This window comes from Armigeres subalbatus, chromosome 1 (assembly GCF_024139115.2).
Source record: "Armigeres subalbatus isolate Guangzhou_Male chromosome 1, GZ_Asu_2, whole genome shotgun sequence".
Taxonomy (NCBI): domain Eukaryota; kingdom Metazoa; phylum Arthropoda; class Insecta; order Diptera; family Culicidae; genus Armigeres; species Armigeres subalbatus.
Window position 1 is genome coordinate 88,938,730 of NC_085139.1, and position 13,209 is coordinate 88,951,938.

Here is a 13,209-nt window from a genome sequence, read left to right on the forward strand (position 1 = left end):
CTAGTTTAAATAAGATACTGTGGACATCCATCATTGTTTTTGTGAGTTTTTACTGTTAGGGGTCAAAACCAAAAGTAAGCAAACCGGAATAATTTTGGTTGGGACTGCAATATATGGAGATGTATAACGATAAATGCCCCAGGTAACCATTAGCACTTTATTTCGCCTTTTCGGCTATATAGGGCTATTATGGAGCCAGTATGAAGTTTGTTAGCTCTGTGGTAGCCTTATAGTCGCACGTATGGCTTATTTTAAAGCTTATGGTTACCTGGGGCACTCAATCGAAACCGAGGTTTGAGCCATATACCATATTTAATTAAAATTCAGAAAACTCTAGCCAGAACTTATGGAGCAAATGCTGTTGCATACAGGCTTATTGTTACGCGGTTGTAAAAGTTGAGACATTTTATAATGCACTAGAAACGCATCACCATCGCTAGGTGGACCAATCACGGTTTTTAAGGCTAAGAAATATATGCGTTGCGTTGCGTTGTAACGGAGTATTTCGTAGATTGCATACTGATAGCTGTCATGTATATTCTTTATCTTTCTTACCCCAACTGCTTATGGATTACTATTTGGGAATTAATAGCAACCCAATTGGAGGTCCAAAATGATAAAGCATGAAAGCTACCATTGCTGGCCACGCCCATCTTCTCCGTTACTAGGGAAGGGAAGGAAATGATGATATGACATCTACTTAAAGAGAGGCCAGCGACTCACCGACGCCCTCATAGATGTCAAGGAGTTGGATGGTTGGAAGGGAATATAGTTTAGGAGTATCATCATAAGCAAATGATATGATCACGGCGTGTTCAATAGAACAATATTATCCCAAAAAAATGAGCATCGCTAAAATTTCAACTACGTGAAAATATAGCTTCTTATCTTTCATTTCCTGGGTATTTTAAAAAAATCTACCGAGGGTTCCCAAACAACTTTTTTGTCTTTTCCAAATGGAACTTGCATTGTAATCTATATATATATATATATATATATATATATATATATATATATATATATATATATATATATATATATATATATATATATATATATATATATATATATACTGATTCTAAAACTAATAGAGCAATTTGAGTTATTAAAATTAATGATAAAATAATATATGATGAAGATATAGGGCCAGTGTTTCCCAATAAAGTTATTAATAAATGACCTGCAATTATATTTGCTGTTAATCGGACAGCTAAAGTACCTGGTCGAATTACATTTCTAATTGTTTCAATACATACTATAAAAGGTATTAAAATAGGAGGGGTTCCTTGAGGAACTAAATGAGCAAATATATGTTGTGTATTATTAATTCATCCATAAATTATAAAACTTAATCATAAGGGTAAAGCTAAGGTTAATGTAAGAGTTAAGTGACTAGTACTAGTAAAAATATAAGGAAATAATCCTAAAAAATTATTAAAGAGAATTAATGAAAATAAAGAAATTAATATTAAAGTACTTCCATTATGTCCATTTGATCTTAAAAGGGTTTTGAACTCTTTATGAAGAGTTAATAGAATGTTATTTCAAATTATTTGGAATCGGTTAGGTATAATTCAATAAGAAACTGGAATAATTAATAAACCTAAAAAAGTTCTTAATCAATTTAATGATAAGTTAAAAATAGTAGTTGAAGGGTCAAAAACAGAAAATAGATTTGTTATCATTTTCAATTTATTTTATTAGTTTTAATATTTAAAGTTTGTGATAATTTATTTAAGTTATAAGAAAAACAAAAATAATTTTTAATATTAAAAATTATTAGTGTAATTGAAAAAATAATGAATAGAATTAATCAATTAATAGGAGCTATTTGAGGAATTTAAAAATATTAAACAATTTAATATTATTAGTTTGACATACTTATATATATATCTATATATATATATTTAAATATATATATCTATATATATCTATATATATCTATATATATATATATACATATATATATATATATATATATATATATATAGATTAGAATGCAAGTTCCATTTGGAAAGGAAAAAAAAAGTTGTTCGGGACCCCTCGGTAGATTTTTTTAAATACCCAGGAAATGAAAGATAAGAAGCTATATTTTCACGTAGTTGAAATTTTAGCGATGCTCATTTTTTTGTGATAATATTGTTCTATTGAACACGCCGTGATCATATCATTTGCTTATGATGATACTCCTAAACTATATTCCCTTCCAACCATCCAACTCCTTGACATCTATGAGGGCGTCGGTGAGTCGCTGGCCTCTCTTTAAGTAGATGTCATATCATCATTTCCTTCCCTTCCCTAGTAACGGAGAAGATGGGCGTGGCCAGCAATGGTAGCTTTCTTGCTTTATCATTTTTTACCTCCAATTGGGTTGCTGTTAATTCCCAAATAGTAATCCATAAGCAGTTGGGGTAAGAAAGATAAAGAATATACATGACAGCTATCAGTATGCAATCTACGAAATACTCCGTTACAACGCAACGCAACGCATATATTTCTTAGCCTTAAAAACCGTGATTGGTCCACCTAGCGATGGTGATGCGTTTCTAGTGCATTATAAAATGTCTCAACTTTTACAACCGCGTAACAATAAGCCTGTATGCAACAGCATTTGCTCCATAAGTTCTGGCCAGAGTTTTCGAACACGATAAATGGTCACTGGAGGAGTTAAGATCTGGGACATGATGGGGCACGTGGTCTACCAAATCGAATAATTTCTCTGAATTTTAATTAAATATGGTATATGGCTCAAACCTCGGTTTCGATTAAGTGCATTTATCGTTATACATCTCCATATATTGCAGTCCCAACCAAAATTATTCCGGTTTGCTTACTTTTGGTTTTGACCCCTAACAGTAAAAACTCACAAAAACAATGATGGATGTCCACAGCAGGGTTGTTAATCGTTAATTTATCGTTATCGCCGATAAAGTTGATTGTGATCAACGTTATCGGTTGCTACGATAACGATGAATCAACTGAATTATTGTCGGAGTTCGATAATTTAACGTAAGTTAACTCGATAATTTTGCGATAATGGGGTTACTAGATTAGACGAATAAAGTTTATGTAAAATTTTGACAGAAGCTGAGAATCGAACAAATTGTTTGAAGCTGGTTGATGAGAGTTAATTTTGATTGAAGTGGGGCACTCTAAAATTATTGCTTAATGCCTGCTACTCTACGAAACGATGAGAAGTTAGGTGCTCTGTTGGTGGTTTAGTGTTTTTTTCACTATGCAGCATAGATGTTTCAATAAGAAAATCGCTGAAATTTGCACTACCCAGGCGGACTTAATTCTCTGAGAGACAGTGACACTGAAATATAAGTAAGCTTTTAATGAGAGAGCATGATGACTTTCCTGCGCTAATCCTTATCGTATAAGCAAGAATATTCACCTGGAAATGGAAGCCCTCGGAAATATATTGGGATCCAAGTACTAGAAATTTATTTGATGCAGCGATCTGTTGTGCTGCATTCCAGGCAGCACCAGTACGGAGTAAACATTCTCTCAACAGATTTGTGGACTAACCTCGTCACCTATTCCATATGATTTGGTTAGACTAAGGAGTTGAGTCTTAACTGTGAGTCATAAAATATTCATATAACTGGGTGCTCTGGATCTTCAAAACAGAAGTTTTGTTAATCATGCTAGATTTAACATAAGTATGAGTAGTATTAAAAATGCTCTCAGATTCTCTACTATGAACAACTGCGACAAAGAAAGAACTTTAATGATTGAACGAAATAATGTTTTGGTCAATTCGGCGACCTCCTTGAATCGCAATTTAATTCCAGGATCTAAAGGCTTTCCTGAATATTGTAAGACGATACAATAGTTTTAAAATAGATGTTGCATATCCAACTTGTGAATATTTGCACTTTGAACTATAGTAATGTTACAGTTAACTCGATAATTATCGATAAATCAACGAATACTCGATAACGATAACGTTAATTCAACGCTCACTTTATCGTCAACGAAGCATTATCGTAAAAGCGTTATCGTTATCGAAGTTGGCGTTAAATTAACGATGATAATTTATCGATTAACAACCCTGAGTCCACAGTATCTTATTTAAACTAGTAAAAGTCTCGAGCGAAATAAACATATCTAAATCGTAAATCTGAGGCCAAATTTTACGAGATGACGATTATTTTGGATATATGAACATATGAATTTGGCTAAAAAAATACCTGAGGTATTGCGAGAAGTCAAATCCGGATCAATAGCACTGCAGGAAGCTAATTGGACATCGCCCAGAATGGAGATTTCTCAAGTCGACCCTTTGCACAACTCGGGGTGTACAGGATCCAGAGGTAAGTTAAGTAAGTGACCAATCAACGTTTAAACTGCTGAAGAAGAAACTTAAACTTTTCTAAGTTTAAGTCAATTGGGTGTCGGGCCATTTGGCCTAACGCAATTTAGCCAAATGCCGAATAGTTGAAAAAAAAGTTCGGGGGTGCCCATAATTTTAGTCTAGGTATCACTAGTCCAATTGAGGATCAGGTTACACGGAGCTTCGAAGACATTCTCAATCAAGAGAATGTTTTTGACCCTTCGTTGGGAACTAATTTGGATAAAGTGAGATCTATTACTAGAAAATTTTAAAATATGATAGCCCCTGGTGATGATGGTATTTTCTACATACTTATCAAAAAACTTCCTGAGAGCTCTTTATCCTTTTTGGTTAATTTATTTATCAAATGTTTTCAATTGGCATACTTCCCAGATAAATGGAAAAACGCCAAAGTTGTTCCAATTTTGAAGCCGGACAAAAATCCAGCTGAGGCTTCTAGTTATCGCCCAATCAGTTTGCTTTCTTCACTAAGCAAACTGTTTGAAAAGATTATTTTAAGTAGAATGATGGTTCATATTAATGACAATTCTATTTTTGATGATGAGCAATTTGGTTTCCGCCATGGGCATTCAGCCACTCATCAGTTATTAAGAGTTACGAACTTAATTCGGCTCAACAAATCTGAAGGATATTCGACTGGAGATGCTCTTCTTGATATAGAGAAATTGCTTAAGCATTGGACAGTGTTTGGCATGAAGGTTTGATTGTAAAATTGATGAATTTTAATTTTCCTCTGTACATTATTAAACTGATCCAAAATTATTTATCAGATCACTCACTGCAGGTAAACTATCAGAATTCTAAATCTGATAGATTACCTGTAAGAGCTGGTGTTCCCCAAGGCAGCATACTGGGGCCCATATTGTATAACATTTTTACTTCTGACTTACCTGATTTACCACCAGGGTGTCAAAAATCTTTGTTTGCAGATGACACAGGTCTCTCGGCCAAAGGGCGAAGCCTTCGTGTCATTTGTAGTAGATTGCAAAAAAGTTTGGATATTTTCTCCACTTACTTGCAAAAATGGAAAATTTCCCCGAATGCTTCCAAAACTCAGCTTATAATTTTGCCACATAAGCCGAGAGCTTCTTATTTGAAACCTTCTAGCATACATATTGTCACTATGAATGGAGCTCCAATTAATTGGTCTAGCGAAGCTAAATATTTAGGACTTCTGCTAGATCAAAAATTAACGTTTAAAAATCATATTGAAGGCCTTCAATCCAAATGTAACAAATATATTAAGTGTCTATATCCACTTATAAACAGAAAATCAAAACTTTGTCTTAAGAAAAGAACAAACTTTTGATTTACAAACAAATTTTTAGACCTGCCATGTTGTATGCTGTGCCAATATGGACTAGTTGCTGCAATACCAGAAAGAAGGCCCTTCAGAGGATTCAAAATAATTTTTTTTCTGAAGTTGCATCCGTGGTATAGTACCAATGAACTTCATAGAATTTCTAATATTGAGACATTGCAACAAATGTCCAACAAAATAATTTCCAATTTTAGACAAAAATCGTTGCAATATTATTTTGCAACGATTAACTCCTTGTACCCTTTTGTATAAAATAGGTTAAGCTTAAGTTGACAACATTGTAATTCCTACATGGTTCAATTAAACCAGAGGAAAAATTCTAACTGCCAGAGGCAATTGAAATGGATTAATAATAACTAAAACTGTAACATAGCAAATAAGGATGATAGCGTTAAGGAAACACGGAACACCTAGTGTAAGAGATGAATGCATGTATTAGATAATTAGTAGCGGTGGTGGAAATTCGCGGCAAAATTTTCATAATTTCGCGGACAGCCAATTCAGAAAATCTGAAAATTCGCGGCAATTTCGCGGTAAATTATATCTCGGTACAAAAAATAGAAAAGACAATTTAGATTCCATATTCATTTAAATTGTTGTGTTTATTAACCTCAATTTTTTTTTTGCATTGCTGGTTAAAAGCCATTTTTTGCGTCAACTTTTGGCGCTGGGAAGTGTTGATTAAATTGTACTGGCAGACACTACGTTCAGCATCTACCAAGATTCCAGGAATAGACAGCTATTTTAAAGAGGTGAGGAAAGCGGAAAGAGACCGAATGAGAAAAAATAGATTTGAAACATGCCACGAAACGATCAACGTTGGGAAACTTTTTTCTCCGAACTTCGCCACGCAATCCCATAATGTGAGTATTGCAGGTCATGTTAATGCAATTCGGTAGTAGCCCTTTGAGAACCTCTAACTTTCCTGAAGAACCAATATTTTTTACGTCTCTAACTATTTTTAAAAATTGAAATAAAAACAAAATTGTTCAAGAAAATTATTTTGAGCTTTTTAGTGGAATGTCTTCACTCATAAGACGAGTTGGTACCTTCCCATTCGGTCCCGCCACTTGATTGAACCTTGACAGATACGTATTTCGACCTCAACAGTAAGGTCGTCTTCAGTGCTTCGTATACGTATCTGTCAAGGTACAATCAGGTGATGGAATTGGATGCGAGGGTGCAAACTCGTCTTATGACAAGGGCAAAATTGTTCTTCAATTTAATTTTGGCTCAACATTCGACAAATTTCGAACTTTGCACCAACAAAAAAAATATTTTCGAGATGTCAAAAAATGCATTGTTTGTCGAGTTAGTATTGACTAGGTCAAGAAATCGACTGAAGCAATAGAATGGAATAAAATTATTGACGGGAAAGGTTAATTTCGCGGTTTTTCGCGAAAATGTTTAAATTTCGCGGCTAACATCAAATTTCGCGGATTTCGCGGCTTCCGCGAAATCGCGAATTTCCACCACCCCTAATAATTAGCAAAAAAAAATTATAGCGGTTTTCAGCTTAACATTATGTATTTAATTCTACAAAACTGAATGAGTATCATAGTTCTTCATCGTAAATTCTGCCGTATAACTGCACATCTCTGTTTTTGGATGTTTCTGCATACATTGTTGCATATAAACTTCCAACGAGTTTAGCACCGCCCAAACGTTGACCGATTTGGCTGAAATTATGTCCAGAGCATCAGGGCATCAAATAGAACCGGATATAAGGGCGGCCCATCAAAAAAATTGAAAAGGTGTTTTTTGAGCCACCCTAGTCTGGATGGTTGGAAAAATATGGGAAAGCTTTATTGTAAAACTGTGAATCAAAAATAATGCTTTTGACGTAGAACTACGTCTGTCTTAGTTTTCTATATTGGGATACACTTCACGATTGCAAAAAATCGAAAAACGTCACGAAAATATGATAGACTTTGATCGTTAATATCTCAAGCCCTTTCTTGATGTGTTTTCAATTTTCTTGGACCATTCGATCAAGGTAGAGTGAACGCTTCATACTCGATGTACACTGAAGTCGTTTTTCACGCGTTTTGCCTATACAAAGTATACGTAAAGGCTATATGTTCGCTCCAAAAATGAACTTTTTATAGGAGGCCCGGAGACCCATAGTGTTATATACCGATCGACTCAGCTCAGGTGATGTAGGTATGTGTAGCGATCGACGAATTCAGGTGATGTATGTGTGTGTGTGCATGTCTGTGCACAAATAAATCTCACTCATTTTTAAGGTACTTATCCTTAACCGATTTGCTCGCAACAAGTTGCATTCGACGCAGAATCCTGTCCCATTATTTCCTATTGAAAACTGGGCGGATCGGACTATGGGATTCGGTCATGGTTATGGTCAAAATACATTTCTCTATATAAAAATTTCTCACTCATTTTTTGGCACTTATCCTGAGCTGATTTGCTCGCAACAAGTTGCATTCTACGCGGAATCCTGTCCCATTGTTTCCTATTGAAAATTGGGCGGATCGGGCTATGGAATCAGGAGTTATGGTCAAAATACTAATTTCAAAACCTGCATGAGAAAAATCACGTTTTTTTTTCACTTATACATATCGGATTTGCTTGCAACAAGTTGCGTTCGGCAGGAAATTTTACAATACGCATAAACAAATGTGGAAAATGAAGCCTATCCATCTACTAGTGTAATGTTAAACTTTTCTTATATGTTTCTCAATCCTTTTGCACGAGCGAGAAAGGCATCATCACCGCTAGGTGGATTAATTAGGGTTTTTTGACGCAGGACTTACGTCTTTCTTTACTATACTGGGTGTCATTTAGATTTTTGCTGAAAGGGAAGATTTCGAACGTTACTAGCGCCTTTATCTTTCGATGGATTTATAAGATTCATATATCAATCGACTCGGACACTCTTAAACAATTTGCCTATTTCATTGAAACTTAAGAATATTAACGATAAGCTATTGAAAATTTCAATTTTTGCAAAGCCAGCAAAAATTTCATATGTAATCAATCCCGTCCATTTCTAACACGGACATCAGAATGCGGTATTTCATGGGCCTTCGGGTCCACCGCAAGATTTTCTTTGTGTATAAAAGAAGCAGTGCCTGCTGTGTGCGAGTCATTACAATTGGTGACAGCAGCGCGTACTGACGTGCTTTTTGCTCGCGCATTTTTCGTTTTGTTCGTTCGACACAGCATGCAGTAGCCAGCGGTAGAACTGCCGGTGGGTCTGCGTATTGTCGGGCCGCCACCAAACCGGACCGCGCGATTGAGCACCTGAGCGCTGCGCGGCGAGTCGCGACAATTTGAAATATTTCATTAGTAGTGCGCATCATGCACGCATGGATATACTATCATGCGCACTAATCAGAAATGAGTTGCGACGTCTGATAACTGCAGATATTTCATTTTATTGAAAACAAGTTTTCGATTTTCTACTATACACGGAATATATGCATGAAAGAAGTGGGCGCATTTTTTGTCATTCAGGGCTTGACGATGGTCGGATGCAGTGGTGTTCACGGCTAGAGGCCGATGATGGCCGAGGCAGCGAGGGTAGCGGTGGTGAACGAAGAAGAATAAAATTAGAGATATTTGGTCTGCTCATCCACGAAAAGTGATTGGTTTCATAATCCACATGATCCCGGGATGGGTACGAGTCATGTCATATGATATGACTGACCATATGTTAAGTTGTGCTTGGCACTAAACGACACGTACCTACATTAAAACATGATTATACTATAACAGTTCTGCTGATTCCCCAGGAAGAAAATCAACTACACTGATGAAAATGAAGATTTGATTGAAATAATTCACTTCATTTATTCGCAGAAGGCATTAGCAATTAAAGATGTACAATCAGCAATAGTGTTGATATCCATTTTCTGTTTAGATGTAAACTAAATAAATGAAAAATGATCTAACCTAACTAGTATGCAATGTAGCCAAAGCCATGAGCAACGTCCATTGCATTCCTGTGGTCAAAACATACTGACGGCACTAAATGGGAGAAATACCTGGGAGTCGCACGAGAACCATCTTTCCTACCTTTCGAGAAATGGCGTACATCGACTCGCAAAGGTTCACCTCCTAATCAGTTTCGGCTTCAGAAAAAGTGAGATAATATTGATTTTGACCCTGCATCGGTACTGAAGTTCAAACATATGTTTACTTCTTCTTACACTAATTACGTAAGCATTTTTTCCGGGTTTTTCAAACCCCCACCCCTGTAAGATTTTTCCCATACACATTATTTTTTATTTATATGGATCGTAAGAAAATGGCAGACCCCCTCCCCAATAAGTGCTTACGTAATTAGTGTACGACCCCTTATGATGTCCGAATTCGTTTTTGTACAGAGATCTGATTTCATTGCGTTTGGCATTTAGGAAGCTTAAGGCTATATGATTGCTCCAAAAAAGAAATTTTGATAGAAGGCACGTAAAGGCAATAATTAAAATGACAATTGTGCAATGCTTGTCCTTCAGCTATGGGGTCGTACACTAATTACGTAAGTACTTATGGGGGGAGGGGGGGTCGGCCATTTTCTTACTTGAAGATTGTGGTTATGTTCGTTTCTGGTCTAATATTGAGAAGTATTGTTATTATTTTGGGAAAAAATAAAAATAAACTTTGTTCGAGTTTTGTATTCTTTGTAACAAATATTCTCACATTATATTTCGAGTGAAAAATTAGTGGGAATGCAACTAAAAGCACTTTGTACGAAATTTCACGAGATTCAGTAGCTGATTGGAGCATGAATGTATGTAAACAATCGTAAAGTCATGTAGAGTCTAGCGCATTTGTGTGCCCTCATGCAGCGTGGAAAGAGAAATTCGAAGAGCGGGAAATGTTTGACAGCCAAGTAACTGCAAAATAATTTTGTTTATGGGAGTGATTTCAAAATATCCCTCTGCTCGCTTGAGCGCAAAAAAGCGGCTCTATCCGCAGCACCCAGGTCGTCATAAAACAGTGGACAGCGGGCGTTACACTCGCTAAGATTAATAAGATATATCAAGCTCTTTCTGGAATAAGGGCGAATGTCGCAAAAGAGGATTCTGAATACGGTTTTTCACGCGGGAATACGTTCCGCGTAAATAAAAAATGGTAAAAAACCGCATAAATCCCAAAAACCGCGTAAATTCCGAAAACCGCGTAAATAATAAAAACGCGTAAACGAATATATCGAAAATCAATATTTTGTGGTCAATATTCCGTGTTCTCCCGGGTAGAAACCGTGATATTGATAACAAAACATGATATTAACTTGTTTGAAATAAGAGTAAAAATAACTAGCGGAAATAACAAAAAATTACACCGAAATATCATAAAAATATCGAGTTTTGCTATTAACAAGAACAAACTAATAGCTCAAGTTATTGATTAGTTCTTATTAATGGCAAAACCTGATATTTTTATGATATTTTGGTGCAATTTTTTGTTATTTTCGCTTGTTATTTTTACTCTTATTTCAAACAAGTTAACATCATGTTTTGTTATCAATATCACGTTTTACTGTTAATGAGCCATTATCGTCTACCCGGGCTCGGACTTTTTTGAGAAACACAGTAAAAAAGTTTAAAAAAATCAGCTTAAATTCCAAAATCTGCCAAAAAGCGTGCCACAAAATCCTCGTTCAAAAGTTACAGACCCGCGTAGCGATTCTAGTGGAATTGTAGTCTAAAATACCGTGGATAATCATATTTCGGACATATTCAAACTTCGGACACTTCAATTTGTATGAGAAATTTTATGAAATATTTCAACGAAATGTTTCATCAAGCTGGGTGGAAAGAACTCTTAACTCTAGCTTAATTTAATATAGTTGCATTATAGTAAGCCATGATAATTGAGTACAACAAAACAATTGAAAGTCAGTCTGAACTGTCTAGTTAAAATTATTTGCAATTTTCTTCTCGATACCGTGTAATTGGATGTCCGAAGTTTGATTCATGATGTCCGAAATATGAATCCGAATGAGCTGTGTCCGAAGTTAGAATCAAACAAATGCCGGACATTTTCATTAGTCACAAATATTATACGCAACAATATGGATATATTTAATCCATAGTGCAAAGATGAATAGTATATCATAAATTGCAATGTTAGTTTGAACTAAGTGGCTTAAAATGTGTGATTGCAGATTGATTTTAAACCAGAAAGTGCTTAAGCGTCCGAGGTTTGAGTTTGCACGGTATGATCGTTTGATTCGCGGGCCATCCCAGAAATCAGCTAACTCAGTTAACTGGAAATGAAACATATTTCGCAATGCACTGTTGAATAATGAGTTACGTACAGAATTGGTTCTTTTCCCTATCTACAATTCAGTTGGCATATACGCGCGACAACAGTAGCCGCAGTTCAACACGTTGCTGGTATACCGACTTACTACTGTCGATGTCATTTACGAGCGATTACACCCAGTCATCGTCGCCGTCGTTCAGTCAGTTTCAATCGAGCGCTGCTACTCTCCGCGTCGTGACGAACAGAGTACGAGCTGCTCCTCGCCGTCGCTCTATTGCCTTATCTCTTCGGGGGGAAAAACGTGGACCAGAAACACTGCCATCAGTCATCCACGATGAGGTTTGCATTTATTCTCACGTGCGTGATTTAATTTGTGGAAAGTGTTTGGGAAAAAGTGATTACTGCTAGGGCAAAGTGCAACACTACGCAGATCCAGCGGAAGAGTTCAACTAAAGCGATCTATACCGAGTGGAAGAGTGGACTAGTGAAGTGATGCAAGTGCAGACGTCGTAACTCAACTGTTTGTTGTGAAATGTGAACTTGAACCTGAAATTTCACGGCCCTTCATGAAACAAATCTCGCACGAACGCGATTGTTGTGATAGTGAAGATCATCGGTGAAACGTGTGCAAGCGAAGGGATCAAAACAAAAACTATCTGTGAAGTCGTTCTCATCGTTCGAACTTAGGTGTGTTTAAGATCAAACAGTAATTCGCATTTTTTAATCGTTGAGCGACAAATTGGAAACAAGTGAGTATAACACAATGATAAAAAGCATCGGTAATTAACCAGATTTTATTTGAAATATAAAATAAGTGGAAAATAATCTCATTACGAGCAATCAAATCTTGACCGCCATAGTCGACTCGCCAGTTTTGGATGTAAGCGGCGACAGTTCAAGGAACACTGGTGGTAATGGCATGGACGAAAGCCCCAATAAGCCGGTGCCGGTTCGCGGCTTTAGTGTTTGCGCGATTTTTTGTTTACATCACGTCTTCGTTAAATCGTGACTGAATACTGGGGTGTGCATCGAAAGAGTGATGAATCAGCGAAACTTTTTTTCGAAGAAACGTGCAACGTGAGCGGAGTAGTTGTTAACCGATACGGGGGGACTGCTGAGTTCTTGAGAAATGGAAACGAGTAAAAGGTTGTTTGATAAATCGCTCGCCGATTAATCGCTACATCAATTTATTGTTATAGCGCTGGAGCAGGTTTTGATGTTTATTTGCAATAGGGGCTCAATCATAAATAAAGTTACGCTCTAAGGATGGAGGGGCTGATACCTATATGAACCA

The 13,209-nt window shown here is 36.3% G+C and overlaps 1 protein-coding gene and 1 pseudogene across 10 annotated transcripts in view; one reads left to right on the forward strand and one right to left on the reverse strand.

Moving 5' to 3' along the window:
* Positions 1-13,209, forward strand: part of LOC134228178 (sialin) — a 91,381-nt gene that overhangs the window by 20,413 nt on the left and 57,759 nt on the right. The window contains exons 1-2 of one of the 10 annotated variants that reach the window (XM_062709989.1): positions 12,123-12,254; positions 12,391-12,664. The exons of 6 other annotated variants lie outside the window; for them this stretch is intronic. The gene's annotated coding sequence lies outside the window, so the exon portion shown is untranslated. Of the gene's footprint in view, positions 1-12,114; positions 12,665-13,209 lie in introns of those variants that run through there. 3 more of the 10 variants (XM_062709984.1, XM_062709998.1, XM_062709997.1) reach the window with 3 other exon arrangements.
* On the reverse strand, positions 1,068-1,847 carry LOC134206334 (ATP synthase subunit a-like; annotated as a pseudogene).